This window comes from Hyperolius riggenbachi, chromosome 10 (assembly GCF_040937935.1).
Source record: "Hyperolius riggenbachi isolate aHypRig1 chromosome 10, aHypRig1.pri, whole genome shotgun sequence".
NCBI lineage: Eukaryota > Metazoa > Chordata > Amphibia > Anura > Hyperoliidae > Hyperolius > Hyperolius riggenbachi.
Window position 1 is genome coordinate 66,189,474 of NC_090655.1, and position 21,242 is coordinate 66,210,715.

Below are 21,242 nucleotides of genomic sequence, written 5' to 3' on the forward strand. Positions count from 1 at the left end.
ACCACCAGGCCAGCCCAGCTCACATCACTGCCAGTCCAGCCAGAACAGCATCACCACCAGCAAACCCAGCTCACATCACTGCCAGTCCAGCCAGCACAGCATCACCACCAACCAAACCAGCTCACATCACTGCCAGTCCAGCCAGCACAGCATCACCACCAACCAACCCAGCTCACATCACTGCCAGTCCAGCCAGCTCACATCACTGCCAGCACAGCATCACCACCAGCCAACCCAGCTCACATCACTGCCAGTCCAGCCAGAACAGCATCGCCACCAGCAAACCCAGCTCACATCACTGCCAGTCCAGCCAGCACAGCATCGCCACCAGCCAACCCAGCTCACATCACTGCCAGTCCAGCCAGAACAGCATCACCACCAGGCCAGCCCAGCCCAGCACAGCACCCAGGCCAACAAAGAAGCTCTGCCAATTGTAAAATGTTGGCCATGTATGGTATTTCTTTGTGGGAACACACCTGCCGCTATTTGTGGTAATGCACACCGCAGATGGGCCCCTGATCTCCCAGGACCCCATCAACTCCCCTGGTCAATGAAATGATAACCAGTCTCTGATGTCAAATTTCTGCTAACTGTATGCAATTTTCTGCTGCTTAGAATTGGAACAATAAAATATAGCCAGTGTTTGTTTTAGAGCTCCTGATTAGGGATAGTCAATGAGATGCAAATTTAAACTGGTGCAGGATTATGCTAATTTAACATGCTAATGTATGCAGTTTTAAAATGAACTATCACATTGGCAGGGTTTATTTGGCCAATTTCCAAGTTGCATATATTTGCATAAAAAATTGCATTAGCCTGCATCAACCTGTTAGTATTTGCAACTTACTGTTGATCAATAGAGAAAGAAACGAACTCCGGGCACCTTCCGTCCATTACTGTTTATTGCAAAGGTTGACAGACATCTATCTGGATACCACAATCTTCAAATACCTTATTCCAGTGTTGTTCAAAGGTGACGGTATGGTGGAGGTGAAGGAGCCAGGGCACTAGGTGGGACCGGCGACGGCCGTTTCGCTTCTATCCAGACGCTTGGTCACGCTGCGTGGTGGTACGCAGCGTGGCCAAGCGCCTGGATAGACGCGAAACGGCCGTTGCCGGTCCCACCTAGTGCCCTGGCTCCTTCACCTCCACCACACCGTCACCTTTGAACAACACTGGAATAAGGTATTTGAAGATTGTGGTATCCAGATAGATGTCTGTCAACCTTTGCAATAAACAGTAATGGACGGAAGGTGCCCGGAGTTCGTTTTCCTTTCTCTATTGATCAACAATTGAACTTGTGCTTTCTTCACTTCATATCCGACGAGCACACGTCCCAACAGTCGACAGAGGTAACCACAGATGGCATGGTGAGATACAATTGCTTTCTACTTCGCTCATATGCAAATGCTCATTTAACAGGGAGTGCCACTCTTTCATCTCTCTTCTTCCTCCATAAGTATTTGCAACTTAAGGTGCCCATACACTCGTCAGATTGGCAGCAGATAGATAAGAAATGCATCGGATAATCTATCTGATGCGTTTTTAGAAATTTTTTTACCAGGATAGAATTCCAATAGATTTCAGTTTGAAATCTATTGAAATTCGATCAGATGGCATTTTTTTGCCATCAGATTTCCATTAAGGCCAATGCAAACTGATAAGCAATCTCATCAGATCGACCTAAATTTTCCACCCTGCCAGTTTGATGGAAATCCATCGAAATCGGCCATCGATCGGTCGATTGGCCAACCGATTTGCAAACGATCAATCGATCGGTTGGCCAGAAAATCGGCTGTGTATGGGCCCCTTTACTGCCCATCCCTACTACTGCATTGTGGGCGGAGCAGTGCTTTTCAGTGCTGCTAGATTTGGGCGCAGTCGGCGCCTCCATAGACTACAATAGGAATCATTTCTATTGCAGCGCTCAGTGAGTAACGTCGGCTCTGTCAGAAGACGGAGCAGAGGTTGCTTAAAAACACAATAATTCGGCCTCCAGCAATCGCTGGAAGCCGAATTATTTCATTCCCCCACTATCCATGGCGGCCTGGAGGGGGAATAGTAATTAAATCGGCCCGGACTTGTGCAGAAGCAGGATCAGCCATATACGGCTGAATCCTGCGCCCAAGTCTACCGGTGCTGATTTCAAATGTACTCATTGTGGGAGTTCCTGCACCCTGCGCACAGGTGGCTGGACTCCTTAGCTCAGCCTGTAAGCTGTCTTCTGACCAGAGAGAAGTGCATTCCTGAAGTGGGGATTTGGGTGTAAGCTCTTGGGGATTGTGTTATTTTGGAGGGGTGGGTTCTACAGAAAAAATACATGGTGAATATACTGCAGTGGATAACCACAGGTCTGTATTAAGGGTGTATAGAGAGATGGTCAATTAAATACCAATTATATGGGACCTGGATTAATCTAAACACAAATAGCAAGTGTATTATGTCCCAGACATGCATATTATTTAGGGATGAGTAGACAAAATTGAAATAAGACCAGTGGAATGCCTGGGCCCACTAGTGTGCTTGTGTTCATTTTTCAGTGGGCAGAAGTGCACTAGTGTGTTCAGATTCTAAGGCCCCGTTCACACTGCACGCGTTTCCAGCCATGTTTTGGGAACGTGTGCAGGAGGCCGACAGGCACGGCATAAGACAGTGCACAGAGTGCACTGTCTGATGTTCACACTGCATGCGGTCAGGACCATTGCGGTCCGGGAACGCATGCTTCACGCATTTTTTACAGCAACGCGTGGCTGACCCATTCACTTCAGTGAATAGGAGCAGCCACATAACGCATACAAACGTGGATGGCATGCGTCCGTATGCGTTGCGTTCCGAACACACGGCCGTCCGCGTTTGTAATGTGAACAGGGCCTTAGGCAATTTTCACACTTCATGCAAATTCCACATTGGTTTTTCTGCATTTTTTTTTTTTTTTTTTTTTTTTTTTTTTTTTTTTTTCCCCTTGGCATAAAAGTAAAGATATTTTACATGCAGGTGTGCATAAAGAGAACATGAAGTGAAGAATACTTGGAGGCTGCCAGATTTACTTTTTTTTTATTTTTTTATTTTTATCAATCTCAGTTGCGTGGCAGTTGCTGTTAATTGTCAATGAGATGCAAATAATTTTTGTTTGTGCAGAATTATGCAAATTTCTGCAGCTTGAAAATGGAACATTTTAATTTTACCTCAGCAGGATTTGATTGGTTCATTTTCAGGCTGGTCACCTTTTTTTAAGAATGGTTCATCCTCACTTAAGTTAAATGGGGCCTAAAACAATTTTTAATCCTTTGGGTGCCAATGTTCCTATTTTAACTTATTTATTTATTTATTGACTCTGGGGTTGAAAAATTTTTCCAGTGCACAATTTGACATGCATTTTGGATTGCAGTCAGGTCTTGCCTTAACCTCCTTGCCGGTTCAATTCCTCCGGCAAGGAGGCAGCGCAGGAGTTTTTTTTTTTTTTTGTTTTTTTTTTTTTAAATCATGTAGCGAGCCTAGGGCTCGCTACATGATAGCCGCTGAGCGGCGGGATCCCCCCCACCCACTCCGATCGCCTTCGGCGATCAGAGTAACCAGGAAATCCCGTTCAGAACGGGATTTCCTGCAGGGCTTCCCCGGTTGCCATGGCGACGGGGCGGGATGACGTCACCGTCATGGAGAATCCCGATCCGCTCCTCAACGCTGATTGGCCAGGCAGCGCAGGGGTCTGGGGTGGGGGGGAGCGACTCGGTGCGGTGGATCGGCGGCGATCGGAAGTTACAAGCTGCTAGCAAAGTGCTAGCTGCTTGTAACAAAAAAAAAAAAATTATGCAAATCGGCCCAGCGGGGCCTGAGAAATCCTCCTGCGCAGGTTACCCCGAACTGAGTAGGTTGAAGTACTTAAAAATCAGAGTCCTCGGAAACTAAAGATTTGATACTTACCCGGGGCTTCCTCCCGCCCCGCACTGTCCTTCCGTGGTCTGCTGTTCAGCCGCCATCAGCCCTGGTAACCGGCTTAGTTGGGTCCAGCCTGGGAGGTCCACAAATGCATAGTAGACCCGGACTGACGCCACTGAGCCTGTTACCAGGGCTGAACGGCACACTGTGGGATGACTGCGTGGGACTCTGACGTGTTTATGGGGCGAGAGGAAGCCCCGGGTAAGTATCAAATCCAAGGTCTCTGATTACTTTAAGCTATACCTTGCATGTGCTTGCATGCAAGACTTTCTGCATGATTTATTGATGACATGATGTGTTTATGCTGCTGCTGGTAGTCCTTGCATGTGATGTTTTGGTGTGATTTACGTGTGAATATAGTTTATAAAAGGAAACTGTAGTAGGCCATTAAATATTAGTATTGTATACAGAGCTGGATCATCCACTTGGCAATCTAGGCAGGTGCCTGGGGCCTAGTGGGTGTTAAGGGGTGAATCAACTACAAATGGCATATGAAATTTTGGTGCCTCCATAGGCCGTAACAGGAATTATGGCTAAAGCGGCGCTCAGACAGTACTTTGGACGCCGTCAAGACAGATGCTGTTTTTATAGTAATTTGGCCTAATTCGGCTGTCATAAGTAGCTTGCAGCCGAGTTGTGTATTTCCCTGCTGTCCATGACAACCTGGAGGGTGAATAATAATGTGGTCAGAGCTTTTGCAGGAGCTGGGTGAGCAGTTTATTGGCTTCTCCTTGTGCCCAGGTTAACTGGCAGCGTAATTATATGTACATGTTAAAGGTCCCACACCTGCCACCTTCTCTCCCTTTCCCCCACCACTTCAGCATACCATAAGGGGCACAGGGTGGTGCCAAATGTACGACCTTGCCTAGGGCCCCATTAGATATTCTCTGATTCTATGTAGTTGTGAATGTGTGGATTCAATGTAACTTTAATAGACCAGTGTAATGAAAAATACTGTCAAGCAGTGATGTTTACTGCTGACAGTACAAATCACCAGGATTTTTTTTTTTTTTTTTTTTTTTTGTTACACAGAAAATGTATAAACTTCCTGAAATCAATCCTGTGCGTCCCGGCACCAGTACAGGCACGGGACTGATTTCATTAACTTTTTCTGTACCACAAACTTAAAAATAAAAAAATTCCTGGTGACTTGCACTCTTCACATTCAGCAGCAGTAAACGTCACTGCTAGGCACAGATTCATTATTGACATTGCTCCTTAAAGTGTTCTGAAACTCTGACATAACATTCAATAAAATGTGTTTTTCTACTCATACAGTTTTCATATTTGCTTTAGTGCACAAGTAATATTGTTTGTCTACAAATTACAAGTTTCCAAAGTGTAGTTTATCTTGCCCTGAGAGCTGCCATTGCATTTTATTCTAGCTGTTTTTTATTATACATTAAGATCTTTAATGAGGTGTGCCTGTGTGTCTGTGTCTCACAGAGCGCTTCTCAGAAAGTATTTTCACATATGTAACACTGGAATATAAACAAATACACTTATCTCCAGTCTGGGGCCCATATGCAATTCACTTTTTCACCGGAGTTTTCTCCTAGGTAAAAATTTTAAACTTGTTAATAAAATGCATTTTAAGCCACCAGCAAGCAAGAAAATACTCAAAATAATTTTAATGGTACTTTCTCACCTACTTTTTGGTAATGTTTTAGTTGAAAAGTTCTGGAAAGATATTTTAAATTGAAGATGAAACATTATCTCCTAGGAGAAAACTCAGGTGAAAAAGTGAATTGTATATGGCCCTGGGTGCGGATTTGAAGCTGAAAAGCCTTTGCGTAGCAGGACAAAGCGCTGCCAGTCCATTAGCTGCAGTAGTGTCCAAATCGCACCAGAAACAAGCATGCAGCTCATCTTGTCAGTTGACAAAAATGTCAAACGCCTGATCTTCTGCATGCTTGTTCAGGGTCTTTGGCTAAAAGTAGAGGCAGAGCAACAGCAGGATAGCCAGGTAACTGGTATTGCTTAAGGCTGGTTTCACAGTGGGACGTTACAGGCGCACGTTAGAGCAGCCTGTAACGCACCCCCACCGCACAGCAATGAAAAATCAATGGGCCGTTCACAGTGCCCACGTTGCGTTACACAGTAACGCTGCGCCATTACACAACGTACTGCATTCAGTACTTTCTAAGCGGCAGAGCCGCGTTAGACTGCTTGGACATGCGCAGTAATGTTGGGGAGGAGCGGAGAGCGGCCAGGCACATGGCTAATTAATATTCACTGCACTCAGTGACGTGCAGTGTTTACTTCCTGGAGCGGCCGCTCTGTGCGGCGATTGGCCGGGCGGGACCACGTGATGCCGCATGCGTCCAAGAGTGCGCATCACGGACGCCAGAGTGAGCTGCACAACGCGGCTCACTCTGACGTTCACCTTAGAGAGCACCAGGCGTTGCGTTAGGGGCACGTTATGCGACCATAACGTCCCCTAAAACGCAACATCCTGGTGTGAAACTAGCCTAAAAGGAAATAAACATGGCAGCCTTCATTTACCTCTCACTACAGTTGTCCTTTAACCATTTCAGTGATGTTATGCTACAAGTGGTTTTTTTTTTCCTTAGTAGTTTTTAAGCTGTAAGGAATCTTTTTAAAGCAAATTATAAATGCTTTAAAGTAAACCAGAGACTAACAAATAGACCAAATCAATATTTACCCGGGGCTTCCTCTAGCCCTACAAGCGCATGAGCGTTCGTCGCCGGACTCGCATGCGCTTGCAAGAATTCGCAATTGCAAGCAAAAACTTTTACGTGCGTTACAACATGCGCAAAATGTTAGTGCGACCGTGCTATGAGTTAGCGCGGCTATGTGAATCAAGGCTATTAGTTTCCGGGTCAAATAGTTCACTTTCTGACTTCAGGAAGTGAAAATCTCAATCGCTTAGTTTCTAGTCAATCGCTTAGTTTCTAAGCTCAAAAGCACAGGGAAAAGTGGTTTTGAAAAAAGCTAATGAAATGGCTCAACGCTTGTGATTTTATAATGTGAACAAGGCCTAGCAGTCCTATTTCTATCAAATTGTTTGAGCGATCAGAAATTCTGATCAGATTGGTTGTGAATGATCTGGCACCATCGATTTTTATAAATGATTATAAAAACAGTTGTCAAATTGGTTATTTGTGGAACTGAAATTTTGGATTTTTTTTGTCAGTTGTGATAGGAAGTAAAGATTGGTTCGTTGATGAGAGAGAGAGAGAGAGAGAGAGAGAGAGAGATTAGACAGAGATTAGGTGGTTAAATGGAATTCTACAATAGGCGGAAAAAAAATTGGACAGGTGTAACAAATGGGGATCAAGTACTAAATTATCCAGTGTAATCAGCATTGAAAAGCTGATATACAAGAGTGTCAGTAACATATCGAACATATATGTGCCTGTAATGGGATCTATTTTTTTTTTTTTTTTTTTTTTTTTTAATTGGCTGTTGGGCATATGTGCTTTCTGTTGGGTTTGCTCAAGCTGATGCCACTCCACTCTTTCTGCCAAACTTTGGCACTGTTACTGGCTGTCGATTTGACCACTCGTTTGGCAAGATGGCTACCAAGGCTTTTTCATATGTGATAGTTCTGTAACTGAGGTGAAAATCACACATCAAAGAGGCATATGACTGGCTCCTAATTTATTCTGCAGCAGGACAATAGCCCCAAAAATACAGCCGAAGTGATTAAGAACCATGTTCAGGGTAAAGAAATCCTGAAAGTGATGGTATGGCCCCCACAGAGCCCTGATCTCCACAGTGAGTGTGTATGTGGTACAACACAACACAACACAACACAACTTTATACCTATCATAATTAACAGCAAGGCCTGGAGGCCCCTTGCAGGACCCGTCTCGCGGTCCGCTGCGTCGGGGCCCCAGGCCTCCGGCCTGGAGGCCCCTTGCAGGACCCGTCTCGCGGTCCGCTGCGTCGGGGCCCCAGGCCTCCGGCCTGGAGGCCCCTTGCAGGACCCGTCTCGCGGTCCGCTGCGTCGGGGCCCCAGGCCTCCGCTTTGAAATTGTGTTAAAATGGTAGCTGCAACCTGTATAGGTGTGATTTAGACATTACTGCAGCCAAATAGACGTGCAGGGCTGACAGGCAACTGGTATTGCCTAATAGGAAATGAATGGTAACACAATGTTTAGGGCCTAGGGCCGCCTCTTAGGTCCGGTTTCTGGCTAGTGTTTAAGGTCTTGCTATTTACTGTGCCGGTGAGTTACATGATAGGAATTGATGGTTGGAGAGAGGCACATCACAGCTTAGAGAAGATGAAGTTCTGGAGCCTGATGAGGTGAGTGACTCTGTAGTGGATGGGAGGGAACGGCCACCTATTCTGGATCTGGGAGGGAAGGGTGTAAGATCCTTGATTTGTCAGCCGCGACAGAACGCAGAGACCCGAGCTGCGTTCCCAGTACGCGCTCTGCAGATTTATTGCTCTGCATTAATTCATGTGTGTCAGCTAACTAGCTGACACGCTGTTCAGCGATTGGGTTAGTTTCAATTCTGTTTTTGTTGATTGGTTAGTCTTTGTATTTAGACTCAGAGCGCCCCGTCATCGCCCATGATAGCATTAGCTGTGGCTTGTTGCTGGGTATGCGCTCTCTTCCTTATTGATTCCTGTTGCCGACTATTGCCTTGTATTCTGACCACGTTAACCTCTCATTCCTGTTGCCAATTACTGCTTGTATCATGACCACGCTAACCTCTGATGCCTGTTGCCGACTACTGCCTGTGACAATATTGCAGCTGTTTGTGATAGTGTATATAATACAGAAGCCATATTTTTCATTTTTATGTCTGCTGTGCACTATCGCATATGTGTATGCCTGTTAGAAGCCATCTGGCTTTGGAAATTGTCACCTGGCTGGAGGAAGCTGCTAATTTGATTTTCTGTATGGTAGTGTAAAGTACATTTGCATTCCGTTTTCTCTGGACAGACACTACAGCCTACTAAGATGAAGGAAGCTGCTAAGTAGTAGCCATTTGTGGTCTGATGTGTCTGCATTGCTTTGAACTCTGTATATATGTAAACAGACACCCATTGTCCCCAATATACAATCAGACTGTCTAAGTCTAGGAGGGTTCAAAGGGGAAACCTTTGACATTTGCATATCACAGCCAGCAAGGATATTACAAGAGATCTGTGCAAACCCTCTGAGGAAATTAAATAATATCTGGACGTGTACCTTCGGGATACGCTGCTTGCTATAAATGTCAGCAGAGGACATTCACAACTTGTAGATCCCAGGAGATGGCAAAGACGCTAGAACTATCCTGGTTTCTGACCAGCTGCTGCGTTCTCCCGCAAACAACGTTCAGACCTTCATGCTGGTAAAGTTTTTGATTCCTGTTTTTATTTTTGCAAACTGTCTTGTTGTGTGTCTTTGTAATTTTTACTTGTTTTTTTTTTTTATCTTTTGTATATTTTTCTTCTGCACTGTTCCACTTTTTGGAATATTAAATATCTAATAAGTCTGACTTCTGATGCATTAACCGAGCTCATAGTCCTAGGGAGAGGCTGCAGTGTAATTTGTGTTACAAGTGCAGTGCCTGATTGTACTGCTGTGATTGTGCCTTGCTACCGTGGGATTGTGTGTGTGTGTGTGGCGTTCCCATATTTTGGCCTAAGCGCACAGCTGATCTAAATACGAAAACGCGGGACTGAGTGCAGGCCACTCAACAGCAGAGTGGGAATTGTTGAAGTGTCTAGCAGGAGCTGGTGGTGGCAGTGAGAAGTGTTCTTGAGGTGTGACAGTCTTGTGTTAGCTTAAATAATGCTGCTTCCTCTCTCGATCTGGTCGAAATGAGAAAAACCCGTCGGGAACTGTCTCTGCAGGCTTGCCGTAGGGCCGGTTCTTGACACTGCCTGATACTTGGACTACTCTTGCTAGCTGCCTGGACTGACCTCGGCTTACCCTGACTATGCTATCTTTGGAAAGAGTATCTGGACTGCCTTGCCATTCTGCAACATCTGTCTCTCCAGTCATCTGACTCATTCATCTGGATTGCCTCATTCTTTAGGCCTCAGGGGACTATAAACCTACCGTATATACTCGCAAGCAAGCCGACCCGCATATAAGCCAACCCCCCCCCCCCCAACTTTTAACTGAAAAAACAGGAAAAAATGATTGACCCTCATGTAAGCCGGGGGTAGGAAATGCTGGCCGTGTCATTCCCTCCAGTGTGTCCCAGTATAGCTAGTATAGTGTCCAGTATGGGTAGGTAGTGCCTCAGTATAGCTAGTATAGTGCCTTGTATAGCTAGTATAGTGCCCTGTATAGCTAGTAAAGTGCCCAGTATAGCTAGTATAGTGCTCAGTATAGCTAGTATAGTGCCCAGTATAGTTAGTATAGCGCCCTAGTATTGTGCTCAGTATAGGTAGGTAGTGCTCAGTATAGCTAGTATAGTGCCCAGTATAGTTAGTATAGCGCCCTAGTATTGTGCTCAGTATAGGTAGGTAGTGCTCAGTATAGCTAGTAAAGTGCCCCAGTATAGTGCCCCAGTATAGCTAGTATAGTGCCCCAGTCTAGTATAGTGCCCCAGTATAGCTAGTATAGTGCTCAGTATCGTGTTCAGTATAGCTAGTATCGTGTTCAGTATAGCTAGTATAGTGCCCCAGTATAGCTAGTATAGTGCCCCAGTATAGCTAGTATAGTGCCCCAGTATAGCTAGTATAGTGCCCCAGTATAAGTAGATAGTGTTCAGTATAGCTAGTATCGTGTTCAGTATAGCTAGTATAGTGCCCCAGTATAGCTATTATAGTGCCCCAGTATAGCTATTATAGTGCCCCAGTATAGCTATTATAGTGCCCCAGTATAGCTATTATAGTGCCCCAGTATAGCAAGTATAGTGCCCCAGTATAAGTAGATAGTGCCCAGTATAGCTAGTATAGTGCTCAGTATAGGTAGATGGTGTGTGTCCCCCCCCCCCCCCCCCCCCCCCCGGGGCCGCCGCTGCTATTAGCTTACCCGGCGGCTTCCCATAGCCCTCCCTCCGTCTCCTGCACGGGCTTGTAAATAGTTCGCAGCAGCTCGCCCCACGGCGGCTGCTGTGTGATGACGGAGGAAGCTGTAGGCAGAGCGGTTCCCATAGCAACAGCGATACTCATCGCCCGTACAGGAAGCCGCTCTGCCTACAGCTTCCTCCGTCATCACACAGCAGCTGCCGTGGGGCGAGCTGCTGCGAACTATTTACAAGCCCGTGCAGGAGACGGAGGGGGGGATATGGGAAGCCGCCGGGTAAGCTAATAGCTGCGGCGGGGGGGGGGGAAGGAGCCAACATGACTCGCAAGCAAGCCGATCCCCCCCCCCCCCCCCAACTTTTGGCCCACTTTTGGGGGTTCAAAAATTCGGCTTGCTTGCGAGTATATACGGTATATATACTAGTGAATACTGTGCCGTAATAGTTTATCGGGTTCTGTTGGTGGATTACTATCTGTCAGTCGGTATGCTACATCTACCTGCAGGGTGTATTGTGTTAGGTAGGAGTTTGACTTATAGCCCTGCACGTAACACCTGCGCAGTCATATGGGCATACAGCATGACCTATAGTCATTGACCGGACAAGCCTGACAGTATCATGGGCCAGGTATCTCCTAATCAAAAGGAGACTAACGGGGGGGAGGGGGGGTCTCCACAATGGAGGAGTTACAACAACAAATACTGCTCCTCACAGGAGCTGTGAATCGGCTCACGGAACAAGTATCTGCTCAACCGGTACAACTGACTTAATTGGCCAATGCCTCTTCTCGTGCTGAACTTCCTGCTCATTCTGCTGAACGTTCTGTACCTCCTCTACCAGATCTCAATTCAGTAATTTTCATAAAAATTGGCTCATATTTCAAAGTCCGCTCTCAATCATCTGGTTCAGAATCTCAGAGTGTCCTTTGTTATATCCCTGTTACAGGGAGATCCACAGTCTTGGGCCTATGGATTTCCGCCTGAACATGAAGCTCTGACCTCAGTTGATAACTTGTTCAAAGCTATGGCCATATTATACTCTGATCCTGATGTTACTTCGCCGGCAGTACAAAAACTTAGGAATCTGCTACAAGGTCGCCGCACTGTAGAATATGCTACAGAATGAAGGCGATGGGCAGTTTCAACTAAATGGAATGATTCAGCATTAGACCAATTCCTTTTTGGACTTTCTGATGATGTTAATGATATTCTTGTCAGTCATCCAGTTTCTACTTCTGGAGGAAGCTATAACTTTGGCAATCAGGGTTGACAGGCGAGTCAGACAACGCCGTCAGGGAAGGTCTCATGTATTCCAGTATCTGTTTCTTCAAATAGCAACAATGCAACTGCCACAGAGGAACCCATGCAGATAGGAGTTTCAAAACTCTCTTGTGCTGAGAAAAATCGTAGAAAAGTTGAAAGACAGCACGGTGGCGTAGTGGGCAGCACGGTGGCGTAGTGGTTAGCTCTCTCGCCTTGCAGCGCTGGGTCCCTGGTTCGAATCCCAGCCAGGGCACTCTCTGCAAAGAGTTTGTATGTTCTCTCCGTGTCTGCGTGGGTTTCCTCCGGGCACTCCGGTTTCCTCCCACATTCCAAAAACGATACGGATAAGTTAATTGGCTCCCCCTAAAAAAAAAAAATTGGCCCTAGACTACAGTACTTACACTACATAATATAGACATATGGCAATGGTAGGGATTAGATTGTGAGCTCCTTTGAGGGACAGTTAGTGACAAGATATTATATATATATATATATATATATATATATAATATATATATATATATATATATATATATATATATATATATATATATATATATATATATACTGTACAGCGCTGCGTAATATGTCGGCGCTATATAAATACTAAATAATAATAATAATAATAATAGACTGTTTGTATTGTGGGGGAAACAGGACACATAGTCCAATCACGTCCCAATAAGACAAAGAGATCGGAAAACTACAACGCTTAACTGGGGGGTGGAGAGAACTCTGTTAAGCTCTCAGTGTATCTCTCCAGAAAAACAATCTCATAATGTTGCCTGTATCTATTGTCAAAGGAGGAATTGTGTACAATTGCCAGGCCTTAGTGGATTGTAGAGCTTGTGGGCAATTTTATGGCTATTTCTTTGGCTGAAAGGTTATCTATTCAGACAGCTGCAGTGTCTGAATCAATACACATTACTGCTGTCGATGACTGTTACAGCAAGGGTTAATGTTAACTTCTGGGATTGCCCTATGAGTAGGGGGCTCTACATTTTGAAACCCTGAGATTCCAATTGTTGTTGTTGTTGTCCTAATTGCCTTCTTATCCTGTTGTTCTTGGGTAACCATGGTTGAAAAGGCATAACCAGTGTTTGGCAGTCTGGTCAGCTGACTAGTTGGTCTGCCCAATGTAATGAGTGCTTACAAAAGATTGTTAAGTTGTACTAAACTCATTGAACAGAAATTACCTCATGTTTATAGATAATTTGCAGATGTGCTTTCTCCAAAAGCCGCAGATGAGTTACCTCCTCTTAGACCTTACGATTGTGCTATTGAATTTCTCTCTGGTAGTATGCCCTCCTCGTGGTAGTCTTTACAATCTGACCAGGCCAGAGGTGAAGGCCATGAGGGAGTATATCCAGGAAAACTTACAAATGGGCTTCATCAGAACATCTTCCTCACCAGCTGGTGCAGATTGTTTTTTTTTTTTTTTTTTTTTTTTTTTTTTGTAGAAAAAAGCTGGTGGTCTAAGACCTTGTATTGATTACTGGGGGTTGAATAAGGTTACCTGTTAAAAATCATTACCCACTGCCATTTATAGATGATTTATCACAGCTTGTGGGTGCCAAGGTCTTTTCCAAACTGGACCTTATAGGTACTTATAATCCTATTCGCCCCAGAGAATGAAGAGAGGAAAACTGCATTTAATACTAAAGATGGTCACTATGAGTATTTGGTCATGCCCTTCGGGCTGTGTAATGCTCCTGCGGTGTTCCAACACTTTAACCACTTGATGACCCAGCCTTTACCCCCCCCCCCCCTCCTTAAGGACCAGCGCTGTTTTTGTGATCTGTGCTGGGTGGGCTCTGCAGCAACCTTAACTGAGTGGGATATGGAAGTTTCCTTTTTTAAGCAATACCAGTTGCCTGACTACTCTGCTGATCTCTGCGGTTGCAATAGTGGCTGAATCACACACCTGAAACAAGCATGCAGCTAATCCAGTCTGGGTCAGTCAGAGCACCTGATCTGCATGCTTGTTGAGGGGATGTGGCTAAAAGTATTAAACACCGGATCAGCAGTAGAGAGTCGTGAACGGTTCGCCTTCGAACGGTTCCAGGCGCACTTTGGGGGGTTCGTGTTCGCCTGCACCAGGCGAACTTTTGCGGAAGTTCGATTTGCCCCATAATGCACTATGAGGGTCAACTTTGACCCTCTGCATCACAGTCAGCAGGCACATTGTAGCCATTCAGGCTACACTAAGCCCTGGAGCCCCACCCCCCCTTATATAAGGCAGGCTGCGGCGGCCATTATATAAGGCAGGCTGCGGCGGCCAATAGCCTCACTCGTGTGCCTGCTAGAGACAGACTAGGGACAGCTGTTGCAGACTTGTTCTTCTAGGGACAGATTAGTTAGATTCTTGGCTGCTTAGCTTGCTCCTGGCTGATTGTTATTGCTTTTATAGTACCCCTCAACAGCTCTTTTCAGAGCTCATCCTGTACTTTTTTTTTTTTTTCTGTGTCAAACTGACACTTTTGTTGCATGCACAGCCTTGCTAATTGATAGTGTGTGTGTCACTGCCAGCAGCCCAGCACATTCAGTGACTACCTGTGTGTGTGACAGGGAGCTGCACATTGTACTACCCAGTACTCAGGGGAGGACTGGCCCAGGGGGACGGGGGGCAATTGCCCCCCCCCCCGGGCCGCCCGAATCTTAAGTAATTAGGCCAGCCACTGCTATATGCAGCGGCCGCAGACATACCACAGGTGACAGGTTTGCAGTGGGGATCGCAACCTCGCACGATATTTCCCGGCAAGTTGAAGTATCCAATCAGAGAAGGGGCTGAGGCGGCCGGCCGTGGTGTGTCCTTGTGCGTGGCTGCGCCTGCGGTGGATGTGAGCGGCACAAGGACACAAATGGCTTAGGTCCTCTCCGGCCTGGTGGGTTGACCCTGCTTGACTCCGCCCCCCCCTAGGAGCCATTGCCGCCCGCAACGTGCTGCTGTGCCTGCGGTGTCATCGGAGTGAGCTGTCTCACTCTTCAGCTTTCTGTGCTGGGGGGGCTGGGGGCCTGGAGCTGCGGCTACGAGTGGCTGGCTGTCCTGGCTGGAGGAGTCGGACACTCGGGGGGGCTGGGAGTCGGAGATGCCACCTATAGCTGCTTGCTGCTGTGGAGGAGGAGGAGATGTAGGACTGAGGAGACAGGAGGATAGGAGGTCGGGTCCAGGTGGCCAGAGGAGAAGGTGGTTTTTATAAATTTTGTTTCTGTACTTCTTCTCCCTTCTTGTCACTGAGTTACTCACACTTTGCTGCCTGCCTGCTACTGCTGTCAAATTCAATTCTCTGCCCAGGCCAGTGCCCTCTGAGTTTTATTTTGTGTGATAATCATCCCCATTCTGACCCTGGCCTGAGGGGGAACGTTTTTTCTTCTTGTGGTGTGATCGGCGGCAGGGGAGGGGGGAGGCAGGCAGTTAGGCGCTGTCAAACAGGTAGTTGGAGGGGGGGGGGGGGGTAGGTGTCAGACAAGTAGTTTGTATGGTGGGTGGGCAGGAGTGGGGTTAGGCATCACCAGGTAGGTAGGTTTGTGTGTGGTGTGTGTGTGTGTGTGGGGGGGGGGGGGGTGGGGGGGGTTGTTTAAAGGAGTTATCAGGCATTTTTAATGAAATAAGTGCTACTTACCCGGGGCTTCCTCCAGCCCCACGCTCCCAGCATGTCCCTCGCCGCAGCTCTGCAGTCAGCCATTCGCTGCCGTTGCCTCACAGTCCCCGGCAATGGCACCAGTCCGACCTGGATGGCGGCCTGTACTGCGCCTGTGCAAGCAGCACTGTCAATCACTGCCACGTGGACCGGAGTGTACTGCGCAGGCTCATGTGGCGATGATTGACAGCGCCACTCGCACAGGCGCAGTCGGCCTGACATCGGGGGCTGGGAGCAGCGAACAGCTGATTGCAGAGCTGCGGCGAGGGACATGCTGGGAGCTTGGGCCATGGACAAGCCCTGAGTAAGTAGCACTTATTTTCATATAAAAACAAACAAAAAAAAAAAAGCCTGATAACTCTAAGGTTAGGCATCAGACAGGTAGATTGTGCGGAGAAATGGGGTTAGGCATCAGGTACTGTGTGTGTGTGTGTGTGTGTGTGTGTGTGTGTGTGTGTCTGGGGCTGTTATCACAATTTGAAGATTTGCACACAAGAAGATATGGCTTTGGGCTGGGGATGCCGTGAAATGGGCCTCTAGTTTGTGTTGTCCCTCCAGGCCAAAAGGTCCCAGTCCTCCCCTGCCAGTACTGCATATACCCAGTACCTGTTGTGTTTACTTAACCCACCTCATCACTGTATATACCTAGCTTTGTGTTGAGTGAACCCAGCTCACTGCATCTTACTACCTGTTGTGTTCAGTGAACCCAGCTCACTGCATCTTACTACCTGTTGTGTTCAGTGAACCCAGCTCACTGCATCTTACTACCTGTTGTGTTCAGTGAACCCACCTCACTGCATCTTACTACCTGTTGTGTTCAGTGAACCCAGCTCACTGCATCTTACTACCTGTTGTGTTCAGTGAACCCAGCTCACTGCATCTAACTACCTGTTGTGTTGAGTGAACCCAGCTCACTGCATCTTACTACCTGTTGTGTTCAGTGAACCCAGCTGACTGCATCCAACTACCTGTTGTGTTCAGTGAACCCACCTCACTGCATCTAAGTACCTTTACTGTTCAGTGAACCCAGCTCACTGCATCCAACTACCTGTTGTGTTCAGGGAACCCAGCTCACTGCATCCAACTACCTGTTGTGTTGAGTGAACCCAGCTCACTGCATCTTACTACCTGTTGTGTTCAGTGAACCCAGCTGACTGCATCCAACTACCTGTTGTGTTCAGTGAACCCACCTCACTGCATCTAAGTACCTTTACTGTTCAGTGAACCCAGCTCACTGCATCTTACTACCTGTTGTATTCAGTGAACCCAGCTCACTGCATCTTACTACCTGTTGTGTTCAGTGAACCCACCTCACTGCATCTAAGTACCTTTACTGTTCAGTGAACCCAGCTCACTGCATCTAACTACCTGTTGTGTTGAGTGAACCTAGCTCACTGCATATGCCTAGCATCCCCCCAAGATGGACAAAATTGACAAACCAGGTAGAGGAAGAGGTAGAGGCAGACCCAGAGGTAGGCCACCAAGCATCGGCAGGTCTGTGCGAGGTGGTGTTGCTGTGATTTCGTGCGGACCTGGCCCAAAATACAGTGCTCAGAAGAAGGCACGTGCCATCACTTCCCAAGATCAGGACGTGCTTGAGTATTTAACACAGAACACCTCATCTCCTGCAGCCACCAGCGCTACAACAAGCCCCACATCCGCTGCATTTGACACTTTGCAGGAGTTATTTGGTGGTGGCGGTGAAATCACTGATTCACAGCCACTACTGCAACAACAAGAAGAAGGCGCAGGTACACCACCTCATACGTCTGAGTTAGGTGGCAATAGTATGGACGTAATGTGTGAGGAGGGGCATGATGATCAACGTGAAGTTGGTGCAGTTGAGGAGGTGTCTGAGGAAAGCGAAGCTGGGCAGGAGGATTATGATGACTATTATACGGAGGCCACGTATGTTCCCGGTAGAGGAGATGACCAGGGGGACAGTTCATTGGGAGAGTCAGAGAGGAGTAGGAGGAGACGACTCCATGATAGAAGCAGAGGGAGCTCGTCCTCAGAAACAGCTGGAGGCAGTGTCCGGCGCCATGTATCGCCAGCTATGGACAGCCAACCAACATGCCCTTCAACGTCAGCTGCTGATGCCACCGTAGCGCCATCATCCCAGGGGGGCTCAGCGGTTTGGAAATTTTTTAACGTGTGTCTCAGATCGGAGCAAAGCCATCTGTTGTCTCTGCCAGCAAAAATTGAGCCGTGGAAAGGCCAACTCTCACATAGGGACAAGTGCCTTACGAAGGCACCTAGAGAGAAGGCACAAACAGCTATGGCAAGAAAACCTGAGGAAAAGCAGCACACAAAAGACAAGCCACCCTCCTTCTCCTCTTCCTACTTGAGGTGCATCGTCTTCATCCGCTTTCTCCCTTGCACCTTCACAGCCACCCTCCTCCACACCGCCTCTTCCCTTCAGCGGTTCCTTCTCCTCTTTTCACAGCAGTACACAGCTGTCCGTGAAGCAAGTATTTGAGCGTAAGAAGCAAATGTCTGCCAGTCACCCTCTTGCCCGGCGTCTGACAGCTGACGTGGCGGAACTATTAGCTTGCCAGCTATTACCATACAAGCTGGTGGAGTCAGAAGCTTTTCGTAAGTTTGTGGCCATTGGTACACCGCAGTGGAAGATACCAGGCCGCAATTATTTTTCACAAAAGGCCAAACCCAAACTGTACCGTGCAGTTGAGAGGCAAGTGGTGTCATCTATTGCGAAGAGCGTTGGGTCAAGGGTCCACCTGACCACGGATGCCTGGCCTGCCAAGCACGGGCAGGGCCACTACATTACATACACAGCCCATTGGGTCAACCTGGTGACCGATGGCAGCAAGCAGGGAGTACGTGGGCTGCGCACCTCCACGGCTTGCAGGCAGGCCTCCAGCCACCTCCTCTCCACCTGCTACCACCTCTTCGCTGTCGTCATCCTCCTCCTCCTTGGCTGGTGCCACAATCTCCTCTCCAGCTACACAGCCCCAGCACCCCCAAGGCCTATGCTGCACGCCAGGTACGACGGTGTCACGCAGTGTTAGACATGTCTTGCTGAAAGCGGAGAGTCACACTGGAGCAGCTCTCCTGGCTGCTCTTAACAAACAGATGGAGCAATGGCTGACCCCGCACAAGCTTGAGATCAGCAACGTGGTGTGTGACAACGGCAGCAATCTCATTTCTGCGTTGAATTTGGGAAAGCTGACACACGTACCCTGCATGGCACATGTGCTGAATCTGGTCGTGCAAAGATTTGTGTCCAAGAGTCCCAGGCTTAGAGGACGTCCTGAAGCAGCCAGGAAGTTGGTGGCATTCAGGCGCTCTTACACGGCCATGGCACGCTTTGCGGACATTCAGCGTAGAAACAACTTGCTGGTGAGACGCCTGATTTGTGATAGCCCGACTCGCTGGAATTCCACCCTGCTGATGTTCTCTCGCCTGCTAGACCAGGAGAAAGCCGTCACCCAGTACCTGTATAATTACAGTACAAGGACACAATCTGGGAGGATGGGGATGTTGTGGCCCAACAACTGGACACTGATGCGAAATGCATGCAGGGTCATGGAGCCCTTTGAGGAGGTGACCAAACTGGTGAGTCGCGCTGAGTGCACCATCAGCGACTTGATCCCCCTACTCCTACTTCCTGGAGTGTGCCATGCGTAGAGTGGTGGATACAGCTGCTGGAGGAGCGTGAACGAGAACAGTTACGGCAGCAGGAGTCGTGTGAGCAATTACATCCGAACCCGATGTTTCCACAACACCTGCGGCAGCACAGACGGGGGAGGAGGGGGATGAGGAAGAAGAGTCGTGTGGGGAAGGAGAGGAGTCAGACTCTGATGATGGTGATAGAGGAAGGTGTTTCTGTGGAGGAGGAAGAGGCGGCGGAAGAAGAACAACCGCAGCAGCCGTCACAGAGGGCTTCTGCTGCTCCACGTTCCCGTGGTATTGTTCGTGGCTGGGGGGGAGGAAGAGGAGTTGCGTCCCGTCACAGAGGAAGAGCAAGAGGAGATGGAGAGTACGCCTGCATCCAGCTTTGTGCAGATGTCCTCTTTCATGTTATCCAGCTTGTTGAGGGACCCCCGTATAAAAAAAACTCAAGGCGAATGACCTGTACTGGGTGGCCACGCTACTAGACCCTCGGTACAGGCACAAAGTGGCGGACCTGTTACCAACTCAACAGAAGGCCGAAAGGATGCAGCACTTGCAGAACAAGCTGTCGATGATGCTTTACAATGCGTTTAAGGGTGATGTGGCTGCACAACGCAATCAAGGTACCACTGGCAGTAACCCTCCTCCTCCCAAGTCCACGCAGCAAGGACAGGACGCTCCAGCGATCTCAGAGTGATGCCGGACATGCGGACATTCTTTAGTCCAACTCCTCGCCATAGTCCTTCGGATCCACCCTCCACCAATGACCTGAACCGGCAGGTAGCCGACTACCTGGCCTTGAGTGTGGATGTAGACACTGCGAAAAGCGACGATGAACCCTTGGACTACTGGTTGCGCAGGCTTGACCTGTGGCCAGAGCTGTCCCAATTTGCCATACAACTTCTCTCTTGCCCTGCCGCAAGCGTCCTGTCAGAAAGGACCTTCAGTGCAGCTGGAGGCATAGTTACTGAGAAGAGAAGTCGCCTAAGTCACGACAGTGTTCAGTACCTGACCTTTTATCAAAATGAATGAGGAATGGATCACGGAGGGCTACTGCACGACCGAAGACTAAGTCAGTCCCCACACACAGCATCTCTGCCTGCAGGCCGCTTGCCTTCTCCACCACCACCAACAGGGTCCAGGACTCCTGAATTTTTAAGGCCGCTGCCAGCAGCGGCCGCTACACTAATTTTTCTGGTGCGTGTACATGCCTGCCTAATTTTTCTGGCTGCACTGCGGGCGGCTGCAACAAATAAACAAAAGGCATGTACATGTGCCCATCCCCCTTCGTGATCATTACCTTGCCGCGGTGAAGGGGCTTGCGTATCACAATTAAGCAATGACCGCCGGCTATTTGAGTGTCTCGGGTGGGGGTGGCACACAAAAGATAAGGTCGTTGCTTCATTGTGGTCAGACCAAATTTGATCAGCTGGACAGTCACTGTTGTTCTATCATTGAGCTACCACAGCCCGGCGACCATATGGGCTTGAAAAACGCCACGGCGCGCACCAGTCCAGCACGGCCGTCACTACGCAAACAGCTGTTTGCGGTGCGTTACACAGTGAGTTTGGTGTGTCAGTGTGAAGCAGAACTCTAATTACACTCCCTGATTGATGTATACCCATGCAAGATGTTTGAAAGCACTTTAGGCCTGCAATTTAGCATTTAATGTGATTTCTGCCCCTAAAACGCTGCTTTGCGACAAATTCAGATTTTTCCCCGGGACTTTGGGCATGTATCCCACTCCGCCATGCCCCCCCCCCCTCCAAGTGTTAGACCCCTTGAAACATCTTTTCCATCACTTTTGTGGCCAGCATAATTTTTTCT